Source organism: Chiloscyllium punctatum, chromosome 15 (assembly GCF_047496795.1).
Source record: "Chiloscyllium punctatum isolate Juve2018m chromosome 15, sChiPun1.3, whole genome shotgun sequence".
NCBI lineage: Eukaryota > Metazoa > Chordata > Chondrichthyes > Orectolobiformes > Hemiscylliidae > Chiloscyllium > Chiloscyllium punctatum.
Genome location: NC_092753.1, coordinates 23,367,473 through 23,393,623, shown reverse-complemented (window position 1 = coordinate 23,393,623; position 26,151 = coordinate 23,367,473).

Below are 26,151 nucleotides of genomic sequence, written 5' to 3'. Positions count from 1 at the left end.
GATTTGATGAAATATAGCTGAAGCGATGACATACAGGCCTGCGTGCAATTCCAGGAGGTTCTGCTGGAGCTGTGTCTCCATGGCACCTGTGAAGCTGCCAGACATATGCATGCTGAGACTGATTCCTCCCACCTTCCAGATAGATAATCGAATATTTCTAACAACTATTTGGGTAGCATGGTGGCTCAGTGGTTAGCACTGGTTCAAGTAATAGGGTAGGGGAATGGGTTTGGGTGAGTTACTCTTCGGAGGGTCGGGGTGGACTTGTTGGGCCAAATGGCCTGTTTCCACACTGAAGGGATTCTATGTCTATGTACAAATCTGCCTCCAGCTCCTGGATCTACCCATAGATTTGCTCAAAGTAATTAATCATCAATCCCACCCTGGAGTCATCTAGTGCTTAAGGTAAAGCAGAAGCCTAGTCACCAGCAGTCCTGAGTGCCAGAGAACTGGGATGCTTTTCCCCCGAAACTGCTGCAAAGACATGCCAGAAATGTGCTCACCAGATGTTGTTCCCAAATCAAATCTCTGAAGTGAATTAAACAAGGTGACAGGCTCTGGGCTGGTGGAGGGTGAGAAAGTGTTGCAAACACAATAGTGCTCCCTTTTGAGTGTTCAGTAACTTCATCCTCAGTCGGGGGGGGGGGTGAAAACTGATGGGCTGAGGATGCGGACTCGGTGGTGAATTTGTATGCAGGGTGAAAGAGACAAGAAACAGTTGGGTCATTTTCAGAGAGGAAAGCAGTGATTAGTTGCATATGGCAGATATCAGTTTTTGAGGCTCAGCTATTCACAAGAGTTATGATTGATATGGATGAGGGAATCAAATGTAGTAATGCCATTGTTGCTGACAACACAAAACTAGGTGAGATGGTGAGGAGGATGTAAGAAAAATAACTGAGTTTAAAATGTTGAGTGAGTGGGCAAATTCATGGTCAATGCAGTACAAGGTGGTTAACTACAAAGCTGTCCACTTCGGAAGGTAACAAAGAATGCTAGAGTATTATTCAAATTGTGATAGATTGGGAAATGTTGATGTACGAAGAGATTTGGCTACCCTTGGGCAGTGGTCAATGAAAGAAGAATACAGCAGCACTTAGGAGATCAAATTGTCCAACATTGCAAGATGATTTGAATAGAAGGACAAGGCAGTTTTACTGCAGCTGCACAGTGCCTTGGTGAGATCACACCTGGACTATTGCAGACGGTTTTGATCTGCTTAGAGGGAGTATGGTGAAGATTCAGCAGACTGATTCTTAGCATGACACCCTATGTGGAGAGATTGGGCCAACTGGGTATATATTCACTTGGCTTTAGAAAACTGAGACATATAAAAACTTTGAAACATATAAAATTCTGATACAGCTGGTCAGATGTGACTCAGGCTGGATGATGTTTGCCCAGACATGGGGATATGGGGTAAACTATTTTGAACTGTGATTAGGAAGCTGATGAGTCACCAAATATTCGAAAGAAGAAATAGGTCGTGTCCAAGAGGCTTAAGGGTGTCAATGGGTATGGGAAGAGCATGGGAGCATGACATTGAGGCAAATAATCACTCATGATCATGTTGAAAAGTGGAGCAGGCTTGATGGTCTGAATGGCCCACTCCTGCTCCTATTTCCTATGTTTCAATGTTCCCCAACTTTTAGTAAAATTCAGCCCCAAGAGTGGGAATCACAATGTTTAATAAATATGGAATTGGCAGCATGATTTCATGAAGCAGTGCCTTTGGGGAAAATTAGGGCAAGAATGGTGGTGAAAAAGTTCATTTTTAAAAACAAAGCAGGACACAGTTACGCAAAATAATTTCAATCAAATCAAGGTTCAAATTTTGTGTCACAAATATTCAAAACAATAATTAGTTTGGGAATGAAACTAATTTTGTCTTCAGCCCATCATCCAGAATCAACGTTCCCTCTAAGCTGAGCACGTGTAGATGCTCTGAAGTTTCATTCAAGGGCAATTAGTATCGGTGCTATGATCGCAGCATTGACTTTCGATTCTGGAAGCTGTTGCATCTCAAAGGCCCATACAGCCAGAAAGAAATTTAGAGGGAATGATGCCCATAATCTCAAGGTGCATTGAAAAGATAAAAGCGAATTTGAAAAAGAGAAGTAGAACTTACTGTTAGAAGCACCAATTATTAAGGATAAAGGAACTCCCTTGTTACTAATTGCCATAAGGATGTTCCTAATTAGTTGGACTGAAGGGTCTGTTTCCATGTTGTACATCTCTATGACTACAACTGTCACCTCCAAAGTAGTGAACACGCTAGTCATTTAGATAGCTGAAATGATTGTTGAAGGTTTTCGCTGTATCTTATCAAAAATGGTTAAAAATCAATCATATCAGGTTACAGAGGGCTTTACTCAGCAAGACTAGTGGGTTTTTGTGTGAAATTGTCCCAAACACACCTGAACTAAAACAAAGGAGGCTGGAAATCTGAAACAAATTCAGAAACTTCTGGATAAACTCAGGCGGCAACTGTTGTCAGAAAGCAGAGTTAACACCTTGGGCAAGTGACCCTTCTTCAGCATTTCAAACTGGAAAGAAATACAAAAGGAACCAACCTTAGTGTCATTGTCAAATTTAATAATCCGTCCTTCCATGCCCTCATCCAGGTCATTTATAAAAATGATAATCAGCAATGAACCCAAAACAAATCCTTGCAGAATACCACTAGTAACTGAACTCCGGGTGAAAATTTCGCATCAACTAGCTAGCTAGTTTCAGCTAGCCAAATTCTGATCCAAACCGCTAAATCACCAAAATCCCATGTCTATCTTCTGCAATAGCCTACCATGGGAAACCTTATCAAATGCCTAGCTGAAATCCATATACACCACATCAACTGCTTTACCCTCAGAAACTTGTTTGGTCATCTTCTCAAACAACTCAATAAGGTTTGTGAGGCATGACTTGCCCTTCACAAAACCATATCCCTCATCAAGATGTGGAGGAACTGGTGTTGAACTGGGGTGGACAAAGTTAGAAATGACACAACACCAGGTTATAGTCCAACAGGTTTATTTGGAACATTAGTTTTCACAGAGCCGCCCCTTCATCAGGCAGCTGTGAAGCAGGACCATTAAACACAGAATTTATAGTAAAAGATTACAGCGTCATGCAACTGAAATGATATACTAAACAAACTTTGATTGTTGTGAAGTCTTTCATTTTTTAGAATGGGTTGCAGGTTTCAGTTCATTAATATGTAAATTAAGTCACATTCTCGAGATATCTGAAGGTTTAATTAGAAAAAGATGACATCTCAACTCAGAGAATGCATTAAAGCTGTGAGGTTAGAGTTTATCTGTATCTCAATCTTGAGTCAGATTGGTTTTATTTCCTAAGTGGAATTTACAAAACTATTAAGTGATTGAGTGCCTGCATTAACTGCCGACAGGATGTGCATTTTTTGAGCAAAATAGAATGTATCTGTAAGTATAAATCTGCGAATTAAATTCATGAGAGAAAGAGAGACAGACAGACAGACAGAAGTATTCCCCAATTTGGAGGGAACACTTCTGTCTGGTGACAGCTTGGTCTTGTTAATGTACCACGCCTGCAGCATATGATGGACAACATCGGCCAAATCACACGAGTACCTGCCGCATACATGGTCAGTGGTGTCCCCAAGTGTAATGGTGGCACTCATGTCGACACTCTGACACCTCTTGCAGTGGTTACCATGACAGGGTTGTACAGTGTTGTGGTCAATGTAGTCCTGAAGGTTGGACAGTTTGCTGCGAACAATGATCTATTTAAGATTTGGTGGTTGTTTAAAGGTGAGAAGTGGAGGCATAGGGAAGGTCTTGATGAGGTGCTCATCCTCATTGATAATGTGTTGCAGGCTGCAAAGAACGTGGCATAGTTTCTCGGCTCCCGGGAAGTATTAGACAATGAAGGGTACCCAGTTTGGGAATAGTCAGGGACATTTGGCCTTGGACCATTCTCCAAGGCAGACTTCGGGATAGGAACAACGCAAAGTGGCCAAGCAGAGGCTAAGAGCTAACCTTGGGTTCATGTCAAATTGCAGTACATTATACACTACTACCCCACTACATTAAACACACTCTCTCTCACACACAACTCCCATGGATGTACCTTCTCACAGACTAATACCCCATCACACTCACACTTTACCGAGATTAAACACATACTCTCTCACATGCACACACACACACACATACACACATTTAAGTCTCTGGGGTGAATTTGTATTTGCAGAATTATATTTGCAGATACACTCTGCTTCACAACTACATGATGAAGGAGCAGCGCTCCAAAAGCTAGTGCTTCCAAATAAACCTGTTGGACTCTAACCTGGTGATTTTTAACTTTATCCCAAATCAAATTGTTCCCTGTTACGTGATTATAAATGCTGACTGTTATAATCCTTTCCAACACTTTACCCACAACTGAAGTAAGACTCACAGATCTATAATTGTCAGGGTTGTCTCTATTCCCTTTTATGAAGAAGGTTACAACATTTGCTAACCTCCAGTCTTCTGGCACTATTCCTATAGACAATAACATAAAGATCAAAGCCAATCTCCTCCTTGGCTTCCCAGAGAATAGTAGGATAAATCCTATCAGACCCGGGGGTCTTATCTATTTTCACACTTTCCAGAATTGCTAACACCTTCTCTTTATGAACCTCAATCTCATCTAGTCTAATAGCCTACATCTCAGTATTCTCCAATTGCCAGTACCCGAGTTTCTAGTAAACCTTTCCCCCGTAGAGTAGATTTTACTTGTCACTTCTACCAAATGCAACTGATACAGCAAACATGACACACCGTTCCTCCATCATCCCAGCTCCCCTGCACTCTTTCCCCGTCTCTATCATCCCAGCTCCCCCGTGCACCCTTCCCCTGTCTCCATCATCCCATCTCCCTCGTGCAGGCTCACCCCCGTCTCCAACATCCCCCAGCTCCCCCATGCACCCTCTCCCCGTATTCATCATCCCAGCTCCCCCGTGAACTCTCCCCACCCCATCTCCATCATCCCAGTCCCCATGAACTCTCCCCAACCCTGTCTCCATCATCCCAGTCCCCAAGAACTCTCCCCAACCCTGTCTCCATCATCCCAGTCCCCTGTGAATTGTCCCCACCCCATCTCCATCATCCCAGTCCCTGTGAACTCCCCACAACCACGTCTCCATCATCCCAGTCCCCTGTGAACTCTCCCCACCCCATCTCCATCATCCCAGTCCCTGTGAACTCCCCACAACCACGTCTCCATCATCCCAGTCCCCTGTGAACTCTCCCCAACCCTGTCTCCATCATCCCAGTCCCTGTGAACTCCCCACAACCACGTCTCCATCATCCCAGTCCCCTGTGAACTCTCCCCACCCCATCTCCATCATCCCAGTCCCCTGTGAACTCTCCCCACCCCATCTCCATCATCCCAGTCCCCTGTGAACTCTCCCCACCCCATCTCCATCATCTCAGTCCCCATGAACTCTCCCCAACCCTGTCTCCATCATCCCGGTCCCCCATCTCCATCATCCCAATCCCCGTGAACTCTCCCTGACGTCTTCTCCATCATCCCTATTCCTGTGCTCTCTTGATGAATAGGTGGCACAGTGGTCAGCACTGCTGCCTCACGGCGCCAGGGACCACGGTTCGATTCCAGCCTCGGGTGACCATCTGTGTGGAGTTTGCACATTCTCCCTGTGTCTTGTGTTGGTTTCCTTTGGGTGCTCCGGTTTCCTCCCACAGTCCAAAGATGTGCAGGTTAGGTGAATTAGCCATGATAAATTGCCCATAGTGTTAGGTGCATCAGTCAGAGGGGAAATAGGTCGAGGAGGGTTACTCTGCGGAGGATCGGTGTGGGCTTGTTGGGCTAAAGGGCCTGTTTCCACACTGTTGGGGATCTAATCTAATCTAATCAAACTCCGGTGGTGACAAATCGCCACTGGTGCGCATGCTGCCGGTAGTATTACGTGCATTTCCTGAAGGGCTCCAGCCCGAAACGTCGCCTCTCCCGCTCCGCGTGATGGGTTTCGCCACATTGATGACGGTCGCGTGAGCGGGACGGCATTTCCTATTGGCCGGAGCGGTGCGATGATGGACGGGAGGGCCAATCAAAACGGTGGGAGGGAGCTAGGTCCCGCCCTGTAGGAGTCCCGCGCGCCCTGACAGGCGTTTGATGTGTGACCGTTAAACGGTCGGGCGCGCGGGATAGAACATGTGGCGGGACCGATGGCCAGAGGGGGCTTTTAATCGTGAAGCTGCAGTCAGGGTGCGAGTAACAGTTTCACTATTTATTATCCAACTGTTAGTGTGCGGTGGTGCTGGGGAGGGAGTGACATCAGACCGGGGACGATGGAAAAGAATGGTTCGTTTTCTACTGAGTGCCTTGGTATTTATTGGGAGCCCTGGCCATCTAACTGGGGGATTTGGCGAGTCAAATACTGTTTCAAACAAGTGATGGGCTAGTAATGAAAATAACATATGCTGGGGACTATAGTGAGTCAGGTAGCGTTCATGGTGGGAGAACCAGCTAGTGTTTGGAGTCCAGATGAAGCACGGAGGGGGGTGGGGGGGACAGCATTTATGCTGTGGTTGGGTTGGGGGTTGCGATGGGGTGGGGTTGTAGCGTGGTGGGGCAGAAAGGATGGTGATCGTTCAAGAATAAGTGTTTGGAAATGCGAGAATGGCAGAACAATGTTGTGTCTAGCTGCCGGACTGGAAAGAGCAGACGGTCCCACTGCGGTGGTGGAGGGTGGAGAGAGAGGACATGGTGACAGAGAATGGAGAAGTTAACAAGTAAAGCTAAAAGAAAGGGGAAGGAGTGGGAGTTGGTTCACAGTTTGAAGGGGTTGAACTCTAAAGTCCAGAAAGCTATGAAGTGCCTAGTCTGAGGATACCACAGTACAAAAATGTGCAGGTTAGGTGAATTGGCCATGCTAAATTGCCTGTAGTGTTCGGTGAAGTGGTAAACGTAGGGGAATGGGTCTGGGTGGGTTGCTCTTCGGAGGGTCAGTGTGGACTTATTGGGCTGAAGGTTCTGTTTCCACACTGTAAGTAATCTAATCTAATCTACTCTAATCAAACATGTGGTTCCTAGAGTTTGTGCTGTGATTCACTGGAGCTCTGCCAGCATGACCAGGACAGACATGTGGGCATATGAGAACAATGACTATGGGAAGCTGAAAATGTGTTGCTGGAAAAGCGCAGCAGGTCAGGCAGCATCCAAGGAGCAGGAGAATCGACGTTTCGGGCATGAGCCCTTCATCAGGAATGGAATCTGCAGCATCTCCAGCATCTGCTGTCCTCACTTTCTCCTAAATGACTATAGGAAGGTCAGGGTTGTGCTTGTGCCAATCCTTTCGGTTTGTATGCAGAGTTTATACTTCTGAAAATCTGACTTAAGCCATCTATACCTGCAAATATTAATGGTAACTGTTAAAATTGCAAGTAAAATTCTGAATTTGATGAAAAAGATAATATTCATACTCCTTGTACTGAAATTTTTTGGAAAGGCAAATAATTCATTAAACTCCAGTTAGCTGTAACATGAGCTTCTGATTTGTACTGGAAACAGGTCCTCACAATCATGATCACTCAAATATCACCCAAAAGTCTACCCCAAAGTATCGCACAGCTTGAATGAAGATTGTAATTATATATTTATTAACAAAACAAAATTCTCTCTACTGTACCTCTCGTAGAAAGCGACTCTGTGTTGGCAGTACATGCGCAGAATGATGCATGCAAACTGATCCCCACTGGGATCCCGCTATTGCGAACAGAAGTCAGCATTCTCAAAAATACCATTTCCTAATTCTTCAATGACATTACAGCCAAATCGTGCAGTCAAAACACTTGTTATCCCAGAAATCTGTAATTCCAAGATGGGTGGCTTGGAGAGAAAGTTGCATGTGGTGATATTCCCATGTATTTGTTGCCCTTGTCATTCCAGATGGTCAAGATCATAAGTTTAAAAGGGGTTACCTATTGTTGCAGTGCATCTTGTAGATGGAACACACATTTGCCACAATGCATCAATGGTGGGAGAAATGAAAGTTGAAGGTGTTTGATGTGTGCCCATCTAGCAGATGCTTATCTTGGATAATGTCGAGCTTCTTAAATGTTGTTGGAGCTTCATTCATTCCATCAAACTTCTCACTTCTGCATTACAGATGGTGGATGAGCTTTGAGCCGTCACGAGGCAAGTTCCTTCCCACAGATTTTCATGGCCCTGACTTGCTCTTGTAGTCACAGTATTTATATGGCTGGTCCTGTTAATATTCACTCCCATCTTTGGTATGGGCCTGGAAGCCATGATCTTCAGAACAAGAGTGCAACTGAGCTTGTCTGTGATAAACTGGGTATGTAAAATTATGCTATAACTCCACGTATCAGTGTTGCCTACTATTTCCTTACACAGGATCGCTGTTCGATCCTCTTGTTTCACTTGGCTCTTGGCGAAAGGGTAATCAATCTCTACTCGTACAAATACTGTTATTAATGCATTACCATTCCCATGTCTGTAGTGATCACATTACAGTTGGACATACTTTCAGCTTCCTATATCAGCATTCCTCAGCCTAGTTCAACTCAACACCACAAATCATTTTTCAGAGTTCCAATTTATTCCAAATCCTCACAACTGTCATTACATCAAAATTTCACGCAGAAACGAGATGAACAATGTCGTGGAAGAAGAATAGCATACGGGGTTACAGAGCAAATGGGAGGTCAGAATTTTAATTCAAGATCAAACATGACAAGCCAATCAATTTCATTAAATAAAAGTAATTCAAATTCTAGAAAAATCAATAAAGTGGAAATTACTGTAGCTTCAAATATATTTCATTACAATTTCTAGCATTCTAATCATTCTTTCCTGCCTCAAATCTTTTGCATTTAAATTTAGATGGCTTAAGTCAGATTTTCAGAAGTATAAACCCTGCATATAAACCGACATTTTCCTAGCTCCCATCAGTTCTGAGGAAGAGTCACCAGACCTGAAACATTAACTCTGATTTCTCTTCACAGATGCTGCCAGACCTGCTGAGCTTTTTCAGCAACTTCTATTTTTGTTTTCAGTAGTAGCAAAGCTCATTTCTAACAATGTGACTATATATTTTATTGATCTACTTCTGTAGATGTTCTGCTGCTTAATATCCTCTACACAGATCCTGACAATATGTTCAATCAATCCATGCTGTCGTGTCTTAGTGCAGAAAATCTTTCATCAGAATATCAGCATCATTGCTGAATTTATAAAAAAAAGCCTGTCTGAATGTTCAAGGTTAATCATCACCTTAATTGAATTAAGCGCACATAATCTTTGTTTTATTGTTAGGTTGTTTTCAGTTGTTTTTTCTAAGCGACTTCCTGCATTATCAGAAACAGAATCTGTCAAGTCTCAGTACGAGAGACTGATTCACGGAAGGAAGGAAATGTGGTTGTGGCGGGAGATACTGTTACTCAGGACAGGCAAGGGAGATTTCGAGTAATAGTCATAGAGATGTACAGCACAGAAACACACCCTTTGGTCCAACCTGTCTATGCCAACCAGATATCCAAACCTAATCTAGTCCCATTTGCCAACACTTGAACCATATCCCTCTAAACCCATCCAAATGCCTTTTAAATATTGCAATTGAACCAGCCTCCACCACTTCTTCTGACAGCTCATTCCATACATGTAGTGCCCTCTGCGCTGAAAAAGTTGCCCCTTTTAAATTTTTCCCCCCCTCACTGTAATCCTATGCCCTCTAGTTCTGGACTTCCCTTACCCCAGGGAAAAGACTTTATCTATTTATCCTATCCATGCCCCTCTATCAGGTCACCCCTCAGCCTCTGACACCCCAGGGAAAACAACCCCAGCCTATTCAGCCTCTCCTTATAGCTTGAATCCTCCATCCCTGATAACATCCTTGTAAATCTTTTCTGAACCCTTTCGAGTGTCACAACATCCTTCCAAAAGGAAGGAGACCAGAATTGCACGCAATATTCCAATAGTGGCCTAACCAACATCCTATACAGCAATAACATGACCTCCCAACTCCTGTACTTCATACTCTGACCAATAAAGGAAAGTGTACTAAATGCCACATTCACTATTCTATCTACCTGTGACTCTACTTTCCAGGAGCTATGAATCTGCACTCCAAAGTCTCTTTGTTCAACAACACTCCCTAGGACTTTACCATTATGTGTATAAGTCCTGCTAAGATTTGCTTTTCCCAAACTGCAGCACTTGTGGAGCCAGACAACTTTACACTGTTGTGGAAAGCAGGATCAGGGTCAGGCCAAGAACAAGCGTAAAAAGGAAACACACAAGGCTAAGGCAAATAAGGATAGATGAAAGGATTGAGCGAGACATGTAATACAAGTGAGCAAGGAAGGTAGAACTGAGAGCATTAAAAAAAATGAACATTTAAGGGAGACTGTGGATGGAGAGAGGTGGTAGTGAAGGGGCACATGTGGGGAGATGATATGTATGGTGTAAGGAAAGAGGGAGAAAATGGGCAATCATGTTTGGTGAGACCAAGTGAGGGACATTGTGGCTGGGGAGGGTAGGCCTACACAAAGAGAACCAGACAGATTGCAGGTTAAAAACAAGGACTGCAGATGCTGGAAACCAGAGTCTAGATTAGAGTGGTGCTGGAAAAGCACAGCGGGTCAGGCAGCATCTGAGGAGCAGGAAAATCGACGTTTTGGGCAAAAGCCCTTCACCAGGAATAGAGTCAGGGTGCCTGCAGATTGGAGAGATAAATGAGAGCGGGTTGGGGGGTGGGGAAAAAGTAGCATAGAGTACAACAGGTGAATGGGGGTGGGGTGGAGGTGATAAGTCAGAGAGGAGGGTGGGGGAACGTAGCAAAGGGTGGGGATGAAGGCGGTAGGTCAGAAAGGAGGGTGGAGTGGATCAGTGGAAAGGACGACAGGAAGGTGGGACAGGTCATGGGGACAGTGCTGAGCTGGAAGGTTGGAGCTGGGGTGAGGTGGGGTAAGGGAAAATGAGGAAACCGGTGAAATCCACATTGATGCCATGGGGTTGAAGTGTTCCGAGGTGGAAGATGAGGCGTTCTTCCTCCAGGCGTTGGATGGTGAGGGAGTGGTGGTGGAGGAGGCCCAGGACCTGCATGTCCGCGGCAGAGTGGGAGGGGGAGTTGAAATGTTGTGCCACAGAGCGGTGGGGTTGATTGGTGCGGGTGTCCCAGAGATGTTCCTGAAAGCGCTCTGCGAGGAGGCTTCCAGCCTCTCCAATGTAGAGGAGACCGCATCGGGAGCAATGGATACAATAAATGATATTGGTGGATGTGCAGGTAAAACTTTGGATGTGGAAGGCTCCTTTGGGGCTTGGATGGAGGTGAGGGAGGAGGTGTGGGCGCAGGTTTTGCATTTCCTGCGGTGGCAGGGGAGGGTGCCAGGAAGGGAGGGTGGGTTGTTTGGGGGGCGTGGACCTGACCAGGTAGTCACGGAGGGAACGGTCTTTGTGGAAAGCGGAAATGGGTGGGGAGGGAAATATATCTCTGGTGGTGGGGTCCATTTGGAGGTGGTGGAAATGTAGTCAGACAGATTGAAGGCAGGTGAATGCGATGAAGCAGACAGTAGAGAAGCAGAAAACCAGAAGAGTGGAGACAGACAGGTAGGCAGACATGGAAAACAGCCAGAAGGATAGAGGAAGAAAACATGAGATGGTGAGGAGATTGCTGAGAAGAGGAAAACACTGGGAATAAACTAGAGGTGTAGACTGGAGAAGAAAGCAGATGGTGGCAATGAATGGGAAGACCGTTTGTGTGAGGTACATTTGAGTCATAGGGTACTGAACAAAGATGGTTTGAGGACACATTTGATAGAAGCATCAGAAATGTTAATTCCCCTAAGAATATTGTGTGTTTCAAGAAGTGTTCAAATAGTGCCTTCCCTGTCACTTGCTGAACTTGGTTTAATAATTCTAAATCTTGCATTTCCATCCAGGAGATAAACTGGCAGATGTTGGAGGGCATTGCAGCAAAGCAGAGGCCAGTATAAAACTACCGGAGCTCAAGGATTGCAGCTAGTTGACAGAAAGTTGTCGGAGAGCGTTGCAGCAGAGCAGAGGCAAGCAAAGAAAACTGGAGTGAAGTCACAGGGAGGCTGTGACCTGATTGGCTGGTAGGAAATCTGCACTAAATTATGAAAAAGAACTCTGCATAGAAGAATGAATAAATGTAACTAATTCACTATAAAATAAATATTTAAATTAATAAAGTAATTAACTAAGTAGAAATGGCTGGACAGATGATGTATTCCAGCTGTATGATACGGGAGCTGGCTGATCCCATTGCAAACAGTGGTGAACACATCCATTGTGGTTCTGTTTGCAGAGTTAGGAATTTGTGTCGCAGACGTTTTGTACCCTGTCTAGGTGACATCCTCAGTGCTTGGGGCGCCTCCTGTGAAGCGCTTCACAGGAGGCACCCAAGCACTGAGGATGTCACCTAGACAGAGGGCGAAATGTTTGCAACACAGATTCCCAGCTCGGTGAACAGAACCACAACAACGAGCACCCAAGCTACAAATCTTCTCACAAACTTTGAACACATCTGCAGCAAGTGTTGATTGCTTGAGGAACTGCAGCTCAGATATGAGCTGGAATCTGAGCTTCAAACACTGCAGCACATCTGGGAGGGAGAGAAGTACCTGGACACTGTATTTCAGGAGGCAGTCACACCTGGTAAATTAAGTACTTCACATTTGGCCAGTGGCCAGGGACATCAGGGTGTGATTGCAAGCAAGGCAGGTGCCATGTAGTAGGATTCTGCAGTCAGGAACAGAGGATCCTCCGCTCTTGAACTTGTCCAACAGGTACAAGGTGCTTGCTCCCTATGAGAATGTTGGGAGGATGAGTCAACTGAGCATTGTACCGTGGAACAGGAGGCCATTCATGAGGGAGGAGCAAAAAGACAAGTGGTAGTTGTAGGGGATTTTATAATTAGGGGAATAGATAGTATCCTTTGCAAGTAGGATCGATAGTCTTGCATGGTGTGTTGCCTGCAAGTGGGCGGCATGGTGGCACAGTGGTTAGCACTGCTGCCTCACAGCGCCAGAGACCCGGGTTCAATTCTCGACTCGGGCGACTGACTGTGTGGAGTTTGCACATTCTCCCCATTCTACGTGGGTTTCCTCCGGGTCCTCCGGTTTCCTCCCACAGTCCAAAGATGTGCAGGCCAGGTGAATTGGCCATGCTAAATTGACCGTAATGTTAGATAAAGGGATAAATGTAGGGGAATGTGTGGGTGGCGGGTCGGTGTGGACTTGTTGGGCCGAATGGCCTGTTTCCACACTGTAAGTAATCTAATCTGCCTGGTGCTAGGGATATATCTGACCGGCTTGAAAGGATATTGGAGGGGCGGGGGAGAGGATCTAGTTTGTTCCGGCATGGACTACATGGGCAAGACTAGGGAAGACAACCTGCTCAGGGATTACCAGGAGTGAGTAACCCAATTAAAGAACAAGTTAGCAAGGGTCCCAGAGGACTGGAAAATAGCTAACATGACATCCCTGCTTAAAAAAGGAATAATGCAAAAGATGGAAAATTACAGACTGTTTAGCCTAACCTTACTCGTGGGTAAGATTTTGAAGTCCATTGTGAAGGATGAGATTTCTGCGTACTTAGAAGTGTGTCATAAAATAACACAAAGTCAACATGGTTTCATTAAAGGGAGGTCATGCCTAACAAATCTGCTAGAATTCCTTGAAGTAACAAGCAAGTTAGATCAAAGAGAGCCAATGGATGTTATTTACCTGGACTTCAAGAAGGCCTTTGACAAGGTGGCATGCAGGAGACTGCTGAGTATGATAAGGGCCCATGGTGTTGGAGGCAAGTCCTAAAATTGATAGAAGCTTGGCTGTCTGGCAGAAAACAGAGTGGGGATAAAAGGGTGTTTCTCAGGATGGTAGCCAGTGTGTTGATCTAGATGAAGGAACTGCGGGTATTCTGGCTAAATTTGCAGACATTACAAAGATAGGTAGTGGGATAAGTAGTATTGAGGAGACGGGGAGGCTGCAGAAGGATTTGAACAGGTTGGGGCAGTGGGCAATGAAGTTGCAGATGGAGTACAATGTGGGAAAGTATGCAGTCATGCACATTGGTAGGAAGTATAAAGGATGGACTATTTTCTAAATGGGGGGGAAAAATTCATAAGTCTAAAGTGCAGAGACTTCGGAGATCTAGCCCAGGATTCTGTCAAGGTAAACTTGCAGGTTGATTCATTAGTTAGAAAGACAAATGCGATGTTGGCATTTCTTTTGAAGACTTGAATATAAGATCGGGGGTGTGCTTCTGAGGCTCTATAAGTCTCTGGTAAGACCACATTTGGAGTATTGTGTGCAGTTTTGGGGCCCATATCTCAGAAAAGGTGCACTGGCTCTGGAGAATGAAGAGTGAGGTTGAGAAACTTATCAGCTAAATGGCCTGATTTCTCCTCCTATGTCTTTTGGTTTTATAAATACCTCTCTTCAATAGTTTTCTGTAATCCTTCTTCATTTAAATAACATTCAGCTCCTCTATTCTTCTTGCCAAAGTGAATAACCTCACATTTCCCCATATTATATTCCACCTGGTATATTTCACTGCTGACATTGTGTCATCATTACCACTTGCTATCCCAACTATTTTTGTGTCATCTCCAACTTGGCTATGTTCACTTTCCTCTTCCAAGTAATATGTATTATAAATAATTGTGGCCCTAACATTGAGCTGCTAGTTACAGGTTTCCATCCTGAAAATACCCATTTATCCCAACTCTCTCGTTGCCTTATTTAGTCAATCCTGTATGCGTGCTAATATACTAACTCCAAAACTATGAGCTCTTATTAAGTTGCCTAATATATGGCACCTGATCAAACATTTTCTGAAAATATAACTGTGATACCTCAATGCAACATTTTCAGCATGTCACTGCTTACGTGACATGTATATTGCATTTGCTTCAACTGAGTCGACCTGGCTGGCCAGCCTTTGTTGCTCATCCTTAGTTGCCCATCCTTAGTTGCCCTTGCAAAGGTGGTGGTGAACTGCTTTCTTGAACAGATGCAATCCACCTGCTGTGGGTTGACCCACAATGCCATTTGCGGGGGGGGATTTCCAGGATTTTGACCCAGCAACAGTGAAGAAATGGCAATATATGTCCAAGTCATGATGGTGAGTGGTTTGAAGGAGATTTTGCAGGTGTTCTTTCCATATATCTGCCCTTGTCCTTGACAGAAGTAGTTGTGGTTTTGGAAGATGCTATCTGAAGATGTTTGGTGAATTTCTTGTAGATTGTACACACTGCTGCTACTGAGTGTTGATGGTGGAGGGAGTGGATGCTCGTGGATATGGTGCAGTCAAGAGGGCTGCTTTGTCCTGGATGGTGTCAAGCTCCTTATGGTGTTAAGGCTGTACTCATTCAGGTAAATGGGGAGTATTCCATTATATTCCTAATTTGTGCATTGTAAATGGTGGACATGCTTTGAGGAGTCAGGAGGTGAGCTAGTTGCTGCAGTATTCCTAGCTTCTGACCTGCTTTTGTAGCCACTGCACTTACGTGGTAAGTCAAATTTGAGTTTTTTTTTATCCATGATTCATAATCCCCAGAATGTTGATAGTGGAGGATTCAGTGAAGGTAGCACCATTGAATGCCAAGAGGTATTAGGTAGATTGTCTCTTATTCATGATGGTCATAGCCTGGCCATTTGTGTAGTGTGATTGTTACTTGCCGCTTGTCACCCCAAACCTGGATATTGTCCAGATCCTGAGTATTCGCAAATGGTGCTGAGCATTGTGCAATCTTTGGCAAACATCCCCAATTCTGACCTTCTGATGGAGAGCAGGTCATTGGTGAAGCAGCTGAAGGTGTTTGGGCTGGGGACACTACCCTGAAGAACTCTTCCAGTAATTTTCTGCAGCTGAGATGATTTAACCTCCAGCGATCACAGCCTATGTGCCAGTTATGACACAACCACTGGAGAGTTTGCCCCCTGATACCCATTGATTCCAGTTTTGCTGGGGCTCCTTGATGTCACATTCGGTCGACTGTAACCTTGATGACAAAGGCTGTCATTCTACCTCACCACTGGAATTCAGCTCTTTTGTCCATGTCTGGACCAAAACTTTAATGAGGTCAGGAGCTGAGTGGCCCTGGCAGAATGCAAACTGGGCGTCACTGAGCAGGTTGTTGCTGAGGAGGGAGATCGGATGTCAGTTCCTCAGGGAACAAAGGTCCCCTTTCTTCAGCAGCAGGACGTTGACCGGCCTGTGCCAAGAAAGGGACAGGTCTCGGGCATTAAAACCCTCCCCCAGGGCCTGCACAGAACGCCCTGAAGAACTCCACATCGACCCATCCAGCCTTGGGGACTTGCCCATCGAGAACCAATTGAGAGTGCCGGTCAGCTCCTCAAAAGTGACGGCAGAGTTGAGTCCTCTGGGCTGAGTTGAGGCAAGTCCTCCCACAGAACTCTGTGAACATCCTTGCAGGACGGATCTGGAGAGAACAGAGCTGTGCAATAGGAGTAAATTTGGGCCCTGATACCCTCCAGATCCGAGGTGAGGGACCCGTCGTCAGCCATCAGCACGAGGAGTTGCTGACAGGTTCCATGCCTTTTTCCAGCGAGTAGAAGGGGAGCTGCTGTACAGGTTCTGGAGGGGCAGGATCTGTGACCTTGCGACCTGACGCGCTGCAGCCTTCTCTTTGTACAGCCCCTGCAGGGCTGGATCCATGTCGGGCTGACCGAGACGTGATTGAACATCTCCTTCTCAAACTCTTTGATCCTGGATTTCCACCTCTTTGTCAATTCTTCTCACGTACTCCTGACAGAAAACATGGATGTGAGCCTTACCCATGTCCCACCATAGACTCTGGGGCAGGAAGCCTCCCTGCTTCCTTTTAGAGCTGGTCCAGACCAACTAAACAAGAACCGGAACTGCTTGTCCTCCAGCAGCAGTTGTTAAAGAGCCAGTATGCAGACCTGAGCCCTGCGCCAAATGGAAGGAGTTCAGCCCATGCCAGATGATGGTCCGTGCACAGCACCTGCTGCATGGAAGCCGCCGGAAAGCAGGAGGAGTACACCCACGAAACGTACAGGTGGTTGATTCTGGACGCTCCAACTCCAGACCTCAAAGGTGAAGGCACTGGAGTCACGATGCAGTTTCTGCCAGATGTCCACCAGGTTGAAGGACTTGACCAAGTCCCCCAACCTCCACCTGGACGCCAAACCAGACTGGGCACTACCGTGATCCCTGTCCTCGAGGGTGTAGTTAAAATCCAGCCCAAGGACAATGCACTGCCTTTGTTGATGGAGGTGAGATGAGCGGACACTTCTCCGTAGTAGCATGTTTGCCTCGGTCCGAACATGGGAGAAGAGAAGCTCACAAAGTGAAGCACAGCCCTCCCCAGCCACACTGTCAGGTGAAGCAAACGGCCTGGCACAGTCTCCCTGACCTCCAGGATCACTGACTGGAAAAAGTGGGGCCAACAAGATAGCCACCCGGCCAGATCTGCAGGCGAGGTGACTCATGTAGACGCCCCCCCCCCTGCCCCCTCCAGGAGCCAGTTGGCTTTGTCTCTCTGCATAGTGTGGGTTTCTTGCAGGAAATATACTGCTTATTTCCCATCCAGAAAGGCAGGGAGGGTCTGGAGTCTGTGCTGTGATTCCCTGCTGTCGTTGATTTTTGAGGCTGGCTGTGATAGTCTTTGTCAGCAGTAGTGTGTAGACAGCAAAACACCTAAAATGAAACATACATACTCTTACTGGGAGGACAAGGGATGGGTGCCAAAATCCCTCTCCCTCACGAGGAGTGCACTGGGGAAGTTTCTGACCCACTTTTGCTCGTTTGCATCCAGACAGGGCTGACCAGAATACTTGTTCAAAGGAGTTCGAGCGTTCAAGCACCAGCTAGACTCTCTCTTTTGGTGACTGCGAGCTTCCTCAATGAGGTCCCAAAGTTCCCCACGGGATGACTGGGAGCTCGGTGGCAGGCATTGGGGAATCAAAAACCTCGCTGGAGATGGATTCCCCACCAAGCCAGAACCCACCTCTGCATGAAAAGGTTTTCCCTTAGGTTCCTTTTAAATTGTCCCCCTCTTACCCAAAACCTGGTTCCTTTATTTCTGGACTCCCCCATTCCAGAGAAAAGACCTTGTCTATTCTATCCATGTCCCTCATGATTTTATAACCTCTAAGGTCACCCCTCAATCTCTGATGTTCCAGGGAAAGCAGCCCCAGCCTATTCAGCCTGTCCCTATAGCTCAAACTGTCCAGTCCTGGCAACATCCTTGTAAATCTTTTCTGAACCCTTGCAAGATTCACAATATCCTTCCATTCGGAACGAGACCAGAATTGCACACAGTCCTTTACAGCTGCAAGATCACCTCCCAACTCCTATACCCAGTGCTCTGACCAAAAAAGGAAAGCATACCAAATGCTGCCTTCGCTATCCGATCTACCTGCGGTTCCACTTTCAAGGAACTATGAACTGTGATTGTTCAGTAACACTCCCAAGGACCTTACCATTAAGTGTATTAGTCCTGTTCTGATTTTCTTTTCCAAAATGCAGCACCTCACATTTATCTAACTTAAACTCCATCTGACACTCCACTGCCCATTACCCCATCTCATCAAAATCCCATTATATTCTGAGGTAATATTCTTCGCTGTCCACTACACCTTCAATTTTGGTGTCATATACCTCATATGTTCACATCCAAATCATTTTTATATAAATTACAAAAAATAGTGGACCCAGCACTGATCCTTGAGGCACACCACTGGTCACAGGCCTCCAGTCTGAAAAACAACCCTCCACTACCACCTTGTATCTTCTAACTTCAAACCAGTTCTCTATCCAAATGGCTAGGTCTTCCTGTACTCCAGAAGATCTAACCTTGCTAACCAGTCTGCCGTGAGGAATCTTGTTGAACGTCTTACTAAAGTCCATATAGATGATGTCTAATGCTCTTCCCTCATCAATCCTCTTCGTTACGTCTTCAAAAAACTCAATCAAGTTTGTGAGACGTGATTTCCCGTGCATAAAGCCATGCTGACTACCATAGTCAGTCCTTACCTTTTCAAATACATGTAAAACGTGTCCCTCAGGATTCCTTCCAACAACTTGTGCACCACTGATGTCAGGCTCACTGGTCTATAGTTCCCTGGCTTTTTCTTACCACCGTTCTTAAATAGTGGCACCATGTTAGCCAGCCTCCAGTCTTCTGGCACCTCAGCTGTGATCATCAATGATACAAATATCTCAGCAAGATGCCCGGCGATCACTTCCCAAGCTCCCTGCAGAGTTCTAGGATATACCTGATTAGGTCCTGGGGATTTAGAAAAGAATGGCCCTTCAGCTTATTATGTCTGTAATTCAATTTTCCAGCATTTGACCCATGTGCTTTTGCATTGCAAGTGCACATCTAATTTTTTAAAAATGTGATATGGAGATTTTGGAGTTGGATTGGATGGACAAGGTCAAATCTCAAACGGCACAGCAGGAACTCCCTCAGTGCACCCCTTCCAGGAATGCCTCCAGGTTGGGTCATTGGGCGGTGGACGCTCAGAGCCCTGGTCCTCTTCCGACACCGGGACACCCAGATGCTCGGGAGAAAAGGTCCTTCTCCCGCGCCAAAGCATCTGGTAAAACAGTCTAGGAGGGAGGAGTGAGGATAACACCTTCCTCCCCTTCACTGCTCGATGACCCAGCAGAGTTATAAAAATTACAGCCTGCACCCCCATGGCCAGTGGAATGGTGGCAGCAAGGGAATCTGCTGCGATCCCCCAGGGTTCTGAGTAAGTCAGGCTGCAGTACTGGAGAGGCAGGAGGCACCACCGGTTCACCCCTGGGGAGGGACAGCATTTTACGCACGACACAGGGAAATCCTCCCTCTGCAGGGCAGCACCTCTTCCCCGAGGAAACAGTGGCTGCAGTAAAGGCTCTCTCCCTTCACTGCCCGCCCTGTGGTAATGGGGCCTGAGGCTCCTCTGCAACTTCTCCTGGAAAATGATTGGCTGGGGAAAACAGGTGCATGGTAAGGATGGGGAAATCGAGATGTGACACAGCTACTGTAGGGTGGAGGTCAGCAGCAGCAGATTCTGAGGTCAGAGCTGGGGCCTGGTTCGGGCTCAGGGACCCCAGGGCCTGCTGTCATAGGGTGAGGGTCAGACATGGAGGTCCAGGGATTGACACATTAGGGCAGGCTTTGCACACGGAAACAGAGAGCTGGGGGCTAGGGTTCCCACGCCGGGACGATGCTGGTGCAGCTGCAGGGGCGGGGTAGGATGAGGGTCCCGGGGGGGAACGGTGTTCCGTCAGTGGGAGTGGGATCATTGTGGTGTCTACCCTCTGGTCGGACGTTCACCTTCCATTTCTCCCCCCCCCCTCCCCCGCCACTGCTGCCAGAGGCTGAGGCACCAGCAGCTCCTGGCTTAGACCCCGCTGATGGGGTCTTAGTTGCTGTCTTAGGGGGAGAGGAAGTAGGATGGTAGTGCCACCTATGACTGTCGGTGTAGGCTGGGCAGCCTTCTGGGTGGAGCAATTCTTCCTCATGTGCTGTGAGGTGGGGCGCAAGTAGCACCGCGTGCTGTCTGCAGTCCAGAAAAAGCGGTAGGCCGCATTGAGGAAGGTAAAGGAACCCTCGATGATCTTCTCCCGGGCCAAGCAAATGGATGCCTGGCGCTGGAAGAAGTACACCAGTTTGAGGACGGTGTCCTTCAGACCGAGCAGGAGCGACAGTGCATCTGATCACATTTCCCCTAGAGTTTGGAGATGGGGAAGGAGAGTTATTTGTGAATAAAGTGGGATGTTGGAGATCATGACCTGCTCGAAAGTAATCTCCAATGGGTTGATGGGAAGAAATGTCCCGCCCACAGTAAGCCCCTTCTGCACCGTCAGGTGGATTGCCTGCTCAGTCTGAATGAAAAATATGGCCTTCCTGTATATCGTGGAGATTTTGGAATCTCTCATGGCCGACCATACTAGCCATGTCCTCACTGCAAGCCTTGATGGTCATACTTGGATGGTGATCTGCCTTCACACCCGGGTGCTTGGTTAGGGGCATGAAGGGGGTGGGGTTGTAGCCAGGGCTGGAACAGTCACGTCCAAGGCAGAGGCTACACTGGCATAAGTACAGCTGGGGCCTGCCATTTTGGTGCTCACCATGGTGTGCTGCTGGTTGGCCCCAGAAGATCTCCTCCCTCACGGGCCTCATGCAACAGTAGCGATCCTGGCACTGGACGGCCCTGGCAGCAGCAGCAATCACCCCATTTGCTGATGGGGCCCAGGCAGCAGCAGCAGAGGTAGATCCAGGCAGCAGCAACAGTCCCCAGGTGCAAAGCCCTGTGCCTCTGTGTGCAAAAGTAGCATTCTGCTCGTAGAATGCATACTTATTGAGCTAAGAAGTGAAGAGTTGCTTGAGAAAAGTCACCAGGGCTCTTGAAAGGACACCCTCCATGAAACTTGCTGGATTTGTGAACTCAATCATCTCACCTTTTGTCTATGACAAGTTTGGGTAACATACATATAAAACCTGTTTCCGTAAGCTGATTAGTACAAGCACTAGCGGCACAGTTTTAAGATTTGAGCTTGAGATGCTGGGGGGCAATATGGGGAGGAATTTTTTTTAAAAGAGTAAATGCAAATGACCTGGAATTGTTGCTTACTAGGGTGGAAGCAAAGATCATCAATGATTTCAAAAGGAAGTTGAATTGGTACTTGAAGAAAGTAAACTGCACGGCTTGGGGTTCGGGTGATGTATGGGAGTGATTTGCTTGCACTGCAGACAGCTAGTATGAACTATATGGATTTGGTTGCTGCCTTCTATGCTATAAATTACCCTATGATCCAGTAAATGTCTCTGAATGAATCTTGTGTTTATATAAGAGTAAAGGAACTTGATTCAAAAGGTCATCCACTCAGGGAAGACCTTTGTACTATCCTTGGATTTGCAGAAAGCATTTGACAAAATACCAATGAAAGACTATTGTGCAAGATAAAAGCGCACGGTGAAAGGGCTAATATATTAATAGAAGATTGACTTGCTAGCAGAAAACCAAGTATGAATGAATGCATCGATCTGATTGGCAGGATTGATGAGTAGAACTCTGCATGTGTCTGTGCTTTGGCCTCAGTATTTTACGATGACTTTGAGGGGGAGCAAAGACAAGTTCGCTATATATACACATGACATCAAGTTAGAAAAGCATGTTGTGTAGTGGATATAAGGTGGTTGGTTGCAGGTCAATGCAGGCAGGTTTATTCAGAAATAATGAATCTGCATAGCAAAATGTGAATGACTGCTATCCTTTGTTATGAGAGAACACAAACATCAAAGTAAGGTTTTTATGCTTCAGTTATATAGAGCATGAGTGAGATTGTACCTCAAATAGTGTGCAAGTTGGTGACCTCACTCAAAGAATGATGTAAATGCATTGCAGGCAGATTAGAGGAAGTTTTCTGAAATGATACCTGGAACGATTGGCTTGTGCTATGAGGAAAGGTTGAACAGACTAGGTTTGTTTGCATTGGAGTTTAGAAGGGCAAGAGGTGGCTTGCTTGAAGTGCGGACAATCCTGGAATTAGTAAGGATAATTCCCACGTGGGTGAATCCAGAAGAAACCCTTTTAAAAGTGGGAGGTACGGTAGGTCATTAGTTAACACTGCAGCCTCATAACCCCTGGGTTCGATTCCACCCTCCGAGAAATGACTGTGTGTGTGGAGTTTGCAGTTCTCACTGTGTCTGCATGGGTTTCCTCCGATTTCCTCCCAAAGTCCAAAGATGTGCAGATTAGGTGGATTGGCCATGCTAAATGCGGGGTTGCAGGGATAGGGTTGGGGGTGGTTCTAGGTGGGATGTTCTTTGCAGGGTTGGTCTTCACTCGGTAGGCCAATTGGTCTGACTCCACACTGTATGGATGCTAAGATTCTATGGATCACCCTTTAAAGCCAGGAGAGACTTTGTGTAACTTTGGAACACACTCTGCCTCAAAAGATGAATATATTTAAGGCAGAGATAGGTGGATTCTCATTAAGCAAGGAAACCAGACATTACTCAGGGTAGTTAGAAATGTGGAAGTCAAAATAGATGAGCAGTGATCTTGAATGGGGAGCTAGCAGAAGTGGCTGAATAAAGTACTTCTGCTCCTATTTCTATATCTGTAAGTGGTTTCTTGGATCTTGTTTAGAATTGGGTTGTGGAGAGCAGCAGGACTCACTGGATTATACTGGACAGTTGTTTATACCACATTCAAAGTGGAGATGAACACTTAGGAAATGCCCAATTCCAGAACTAACAGCTTTTGGACTGATGGAAGAGCACAAACTGATATGATGTTTAACAAGGAAATGTTGTCCTTCCCATATGAATAATTACACGAAATCTTATTGGATACTGCAGAATATCAGAATTTGGGATCTCCTGTCAACACCATGGCGCAAGGTTCAAACAAAGAAAAAGATTCAGCATCCTCAAAAAGAACAAAAATGGACACAGGTAGGTTCACATGACACTCAGAAATATTGTTTCTGACTTAAAAAGGATCCCAGAATGGATTATTTTAAAAAAAAAGGGAAAAGAACAGCTCAGTAGAAAGAGGAAAGTGAGTAAGTTTCAGTTAGAAGGATGCCCTCACGACTAGAACTGTGCAATAAGTTACTTGGTACTAGGGAGTGGCTCGAGTCTTGCCGATTAACAATGTGACACCAGGAAGCAGGAGAGCACTCCCAATGGAGGTGGCAAGGTTGAGAGGCAGTTGAGAAATAGGAATAGAAAAGTGACAGCGGTGGAAGATTACATTGTCAGGAAAATAGACAGACCCTTCCACAACCGTGGGCATGACCATAATATCAAGAACTGATGTTTATAGAAAAATATTGTAACTTTATTGTCAGTCTTAAAGGTGAAGTTCAGGATTGTGATTTCTGGATTATTTTCCACGAAACCACTTGAAGGAAATACGAGGTAAATCAATGATTCATTTCAGGGCTGGAGCAGGTGGGAAATGTTCACATTCTTCGGGTTTTAGCATAGAAAAAAAGAAGATAGGAACAAGAGGAGGCCATTTGGCCCTTCAAGCCTTCTCGTCCATTCATCACAATCATGGCTAATGTTCAACTCAAGGACCTAATCCTGCTTTCTCCCGATTTTGCCTTTGATCCCATTTGTCCTAAGTGCTATATCTCGTCACCTCTTGAGTACAATTAATATTTTGGCATCCAATTCCTGTGGTAATGAATTCCACAGGCCCTCCACACTCTTTGGGTGAAGAACTATCTCCTCATCGCCATCCAAAATGGTCCATCCTGATCCTCCGACTGTGACCCTTGGTTCTGGACACATCCATCATCAGGAGCATCCTCCCTGTCTTGCCCTGTTAGAATTTAATAAATCTCTGAGATCCTCTTCCCTCATTCATCTGAACTCCAGCAAAAACAGTTATAATCGAATCAATTTCTCCTCCATATGTCAGTCCCACCATCCACTGATTCAACCTGGTAAAGCTTTGCAGCACTCCTTGGAGAGCAAGAGCAAGAGACCAAAACTGCATATTGGGCGGCACGGTGGCAGAGACCCAGGTTTAATTCCCGCCTCAGGCTACTGACCGTGTGGAGTTTGCACATTTTCCCTCTGCCTGCGTGGGTTTCCTCCAGGTGCTCCGGTTTCCTCCCACAGTCCAAAAATGTGCAGGTTAGGTGAATTGGCCATGCTAAATTGCCCGTAGTGTTAGGTGAAGGGGTAAATGTAAAGGGAATGGATCGGTGTGGACTTGTTGGGCCGAAGGGCCCGTTTCCACACTGTAAGTAATCTAATCTCATATTCTAGTCGTGGCCTCAACAAAGTATTCCATAACTGCAATAACACATTGTCTGCTCTTGTGCTCAAAATCTCTTCTCACTGAAGGCGAACATACCATTTCTTCTTTACCACCTGTTGCATCTGCATGCTCACCTTTCAGCAACTGGTGCACAAGGACATCCAGATCCAGATCCTGCTACAAACTCCCCTCTCCCAATTTACAGCCTTCCAGGTAGTAATCTCCCTGCTTGTTTTACTTCCAAAGTGAATAACTTCACATTTATCCAAATTATACTATATCTGCCATTGATTTACCCACTCACTCAACCTGTCCACATCCCTCCTGAAGGATTTCTGCATCCTCATCACAGTTCACCCCCCACCCCAACTTGGTGTCATGTGGAAACATTGAGATGTCACATTTTGTTCCCTCCTGTGTCTCAAACTTGATGGAGTTTTTTGATGAAGTAACAAACAGGATTGATGAGGGCAGAGCGGTAGATCTGATCCAAATGGACTTCAGTAAGGAGTTTGACAAGGTTCCCATGGGAGACTGGTTAGCAAGGAGAGATCTCATGGAATACAGGGAGAACTAGCCAATTGGATATAGAACTGGCTCAAAGGTAGAAAACAGAGGGTGGTGGCGGAGGGTTGTTTTTCAAACTGGAGACCTGTGACCAGTGGAGTGCCACAAGGATCGGTGCTGGGTTCTCTACTTTTTGTTATTTTATATAAATGATTTTGATATGAACATAGGAGGTAGAGTTATTAAGTTTGCAGATGACACCAAAATTGGAGGTGTAGTGGACAGTGAAGAAGGTTACGTCTCATTACAACAGGATCTTGATCAGATGGGCCAATGGGCTGAGAAGTGGCAGATGGAGTTTAATTTAGATAAACGTGAGGTACTGCATTTTGGGAAAGCAAATCTTAGCAGGACTTGTACACTTAATGGTAAGGTCCTAGGGAGTGTTGCTGAACAAAGACCTTGGATTGCAGGTTTATAGTTCCTTGAAAGTGGAGTTGCAGGTAGATAGGATAGTGAAGAAGGTGTTTGGTATGCTTTCCTTTATTAGTCTGAGTACTGAATACAGGAGTTGGGAGGTCATGTTGTGGCTGTACAGGACATTGGTTAGGCCACTATTGGAATATTGCGTGCAATTCTGGTCTCCTTCCTATCGGAAAGATGTAGTGAGACTTGAAAGGGTTCAGAAAAGATTTACAAGGATGTTGCCATGGTTAGAGGATCTGAGCTATAGGGGGAGGCTGAACAGGCTGGAGCTGTTTTCCCTGGAGCGTCGGAGGCTAAGGGTGACTTTATAGAGGTTTACAAAATTGAGGGGCATGGATATGATAAATAGACAAAGTCTTTT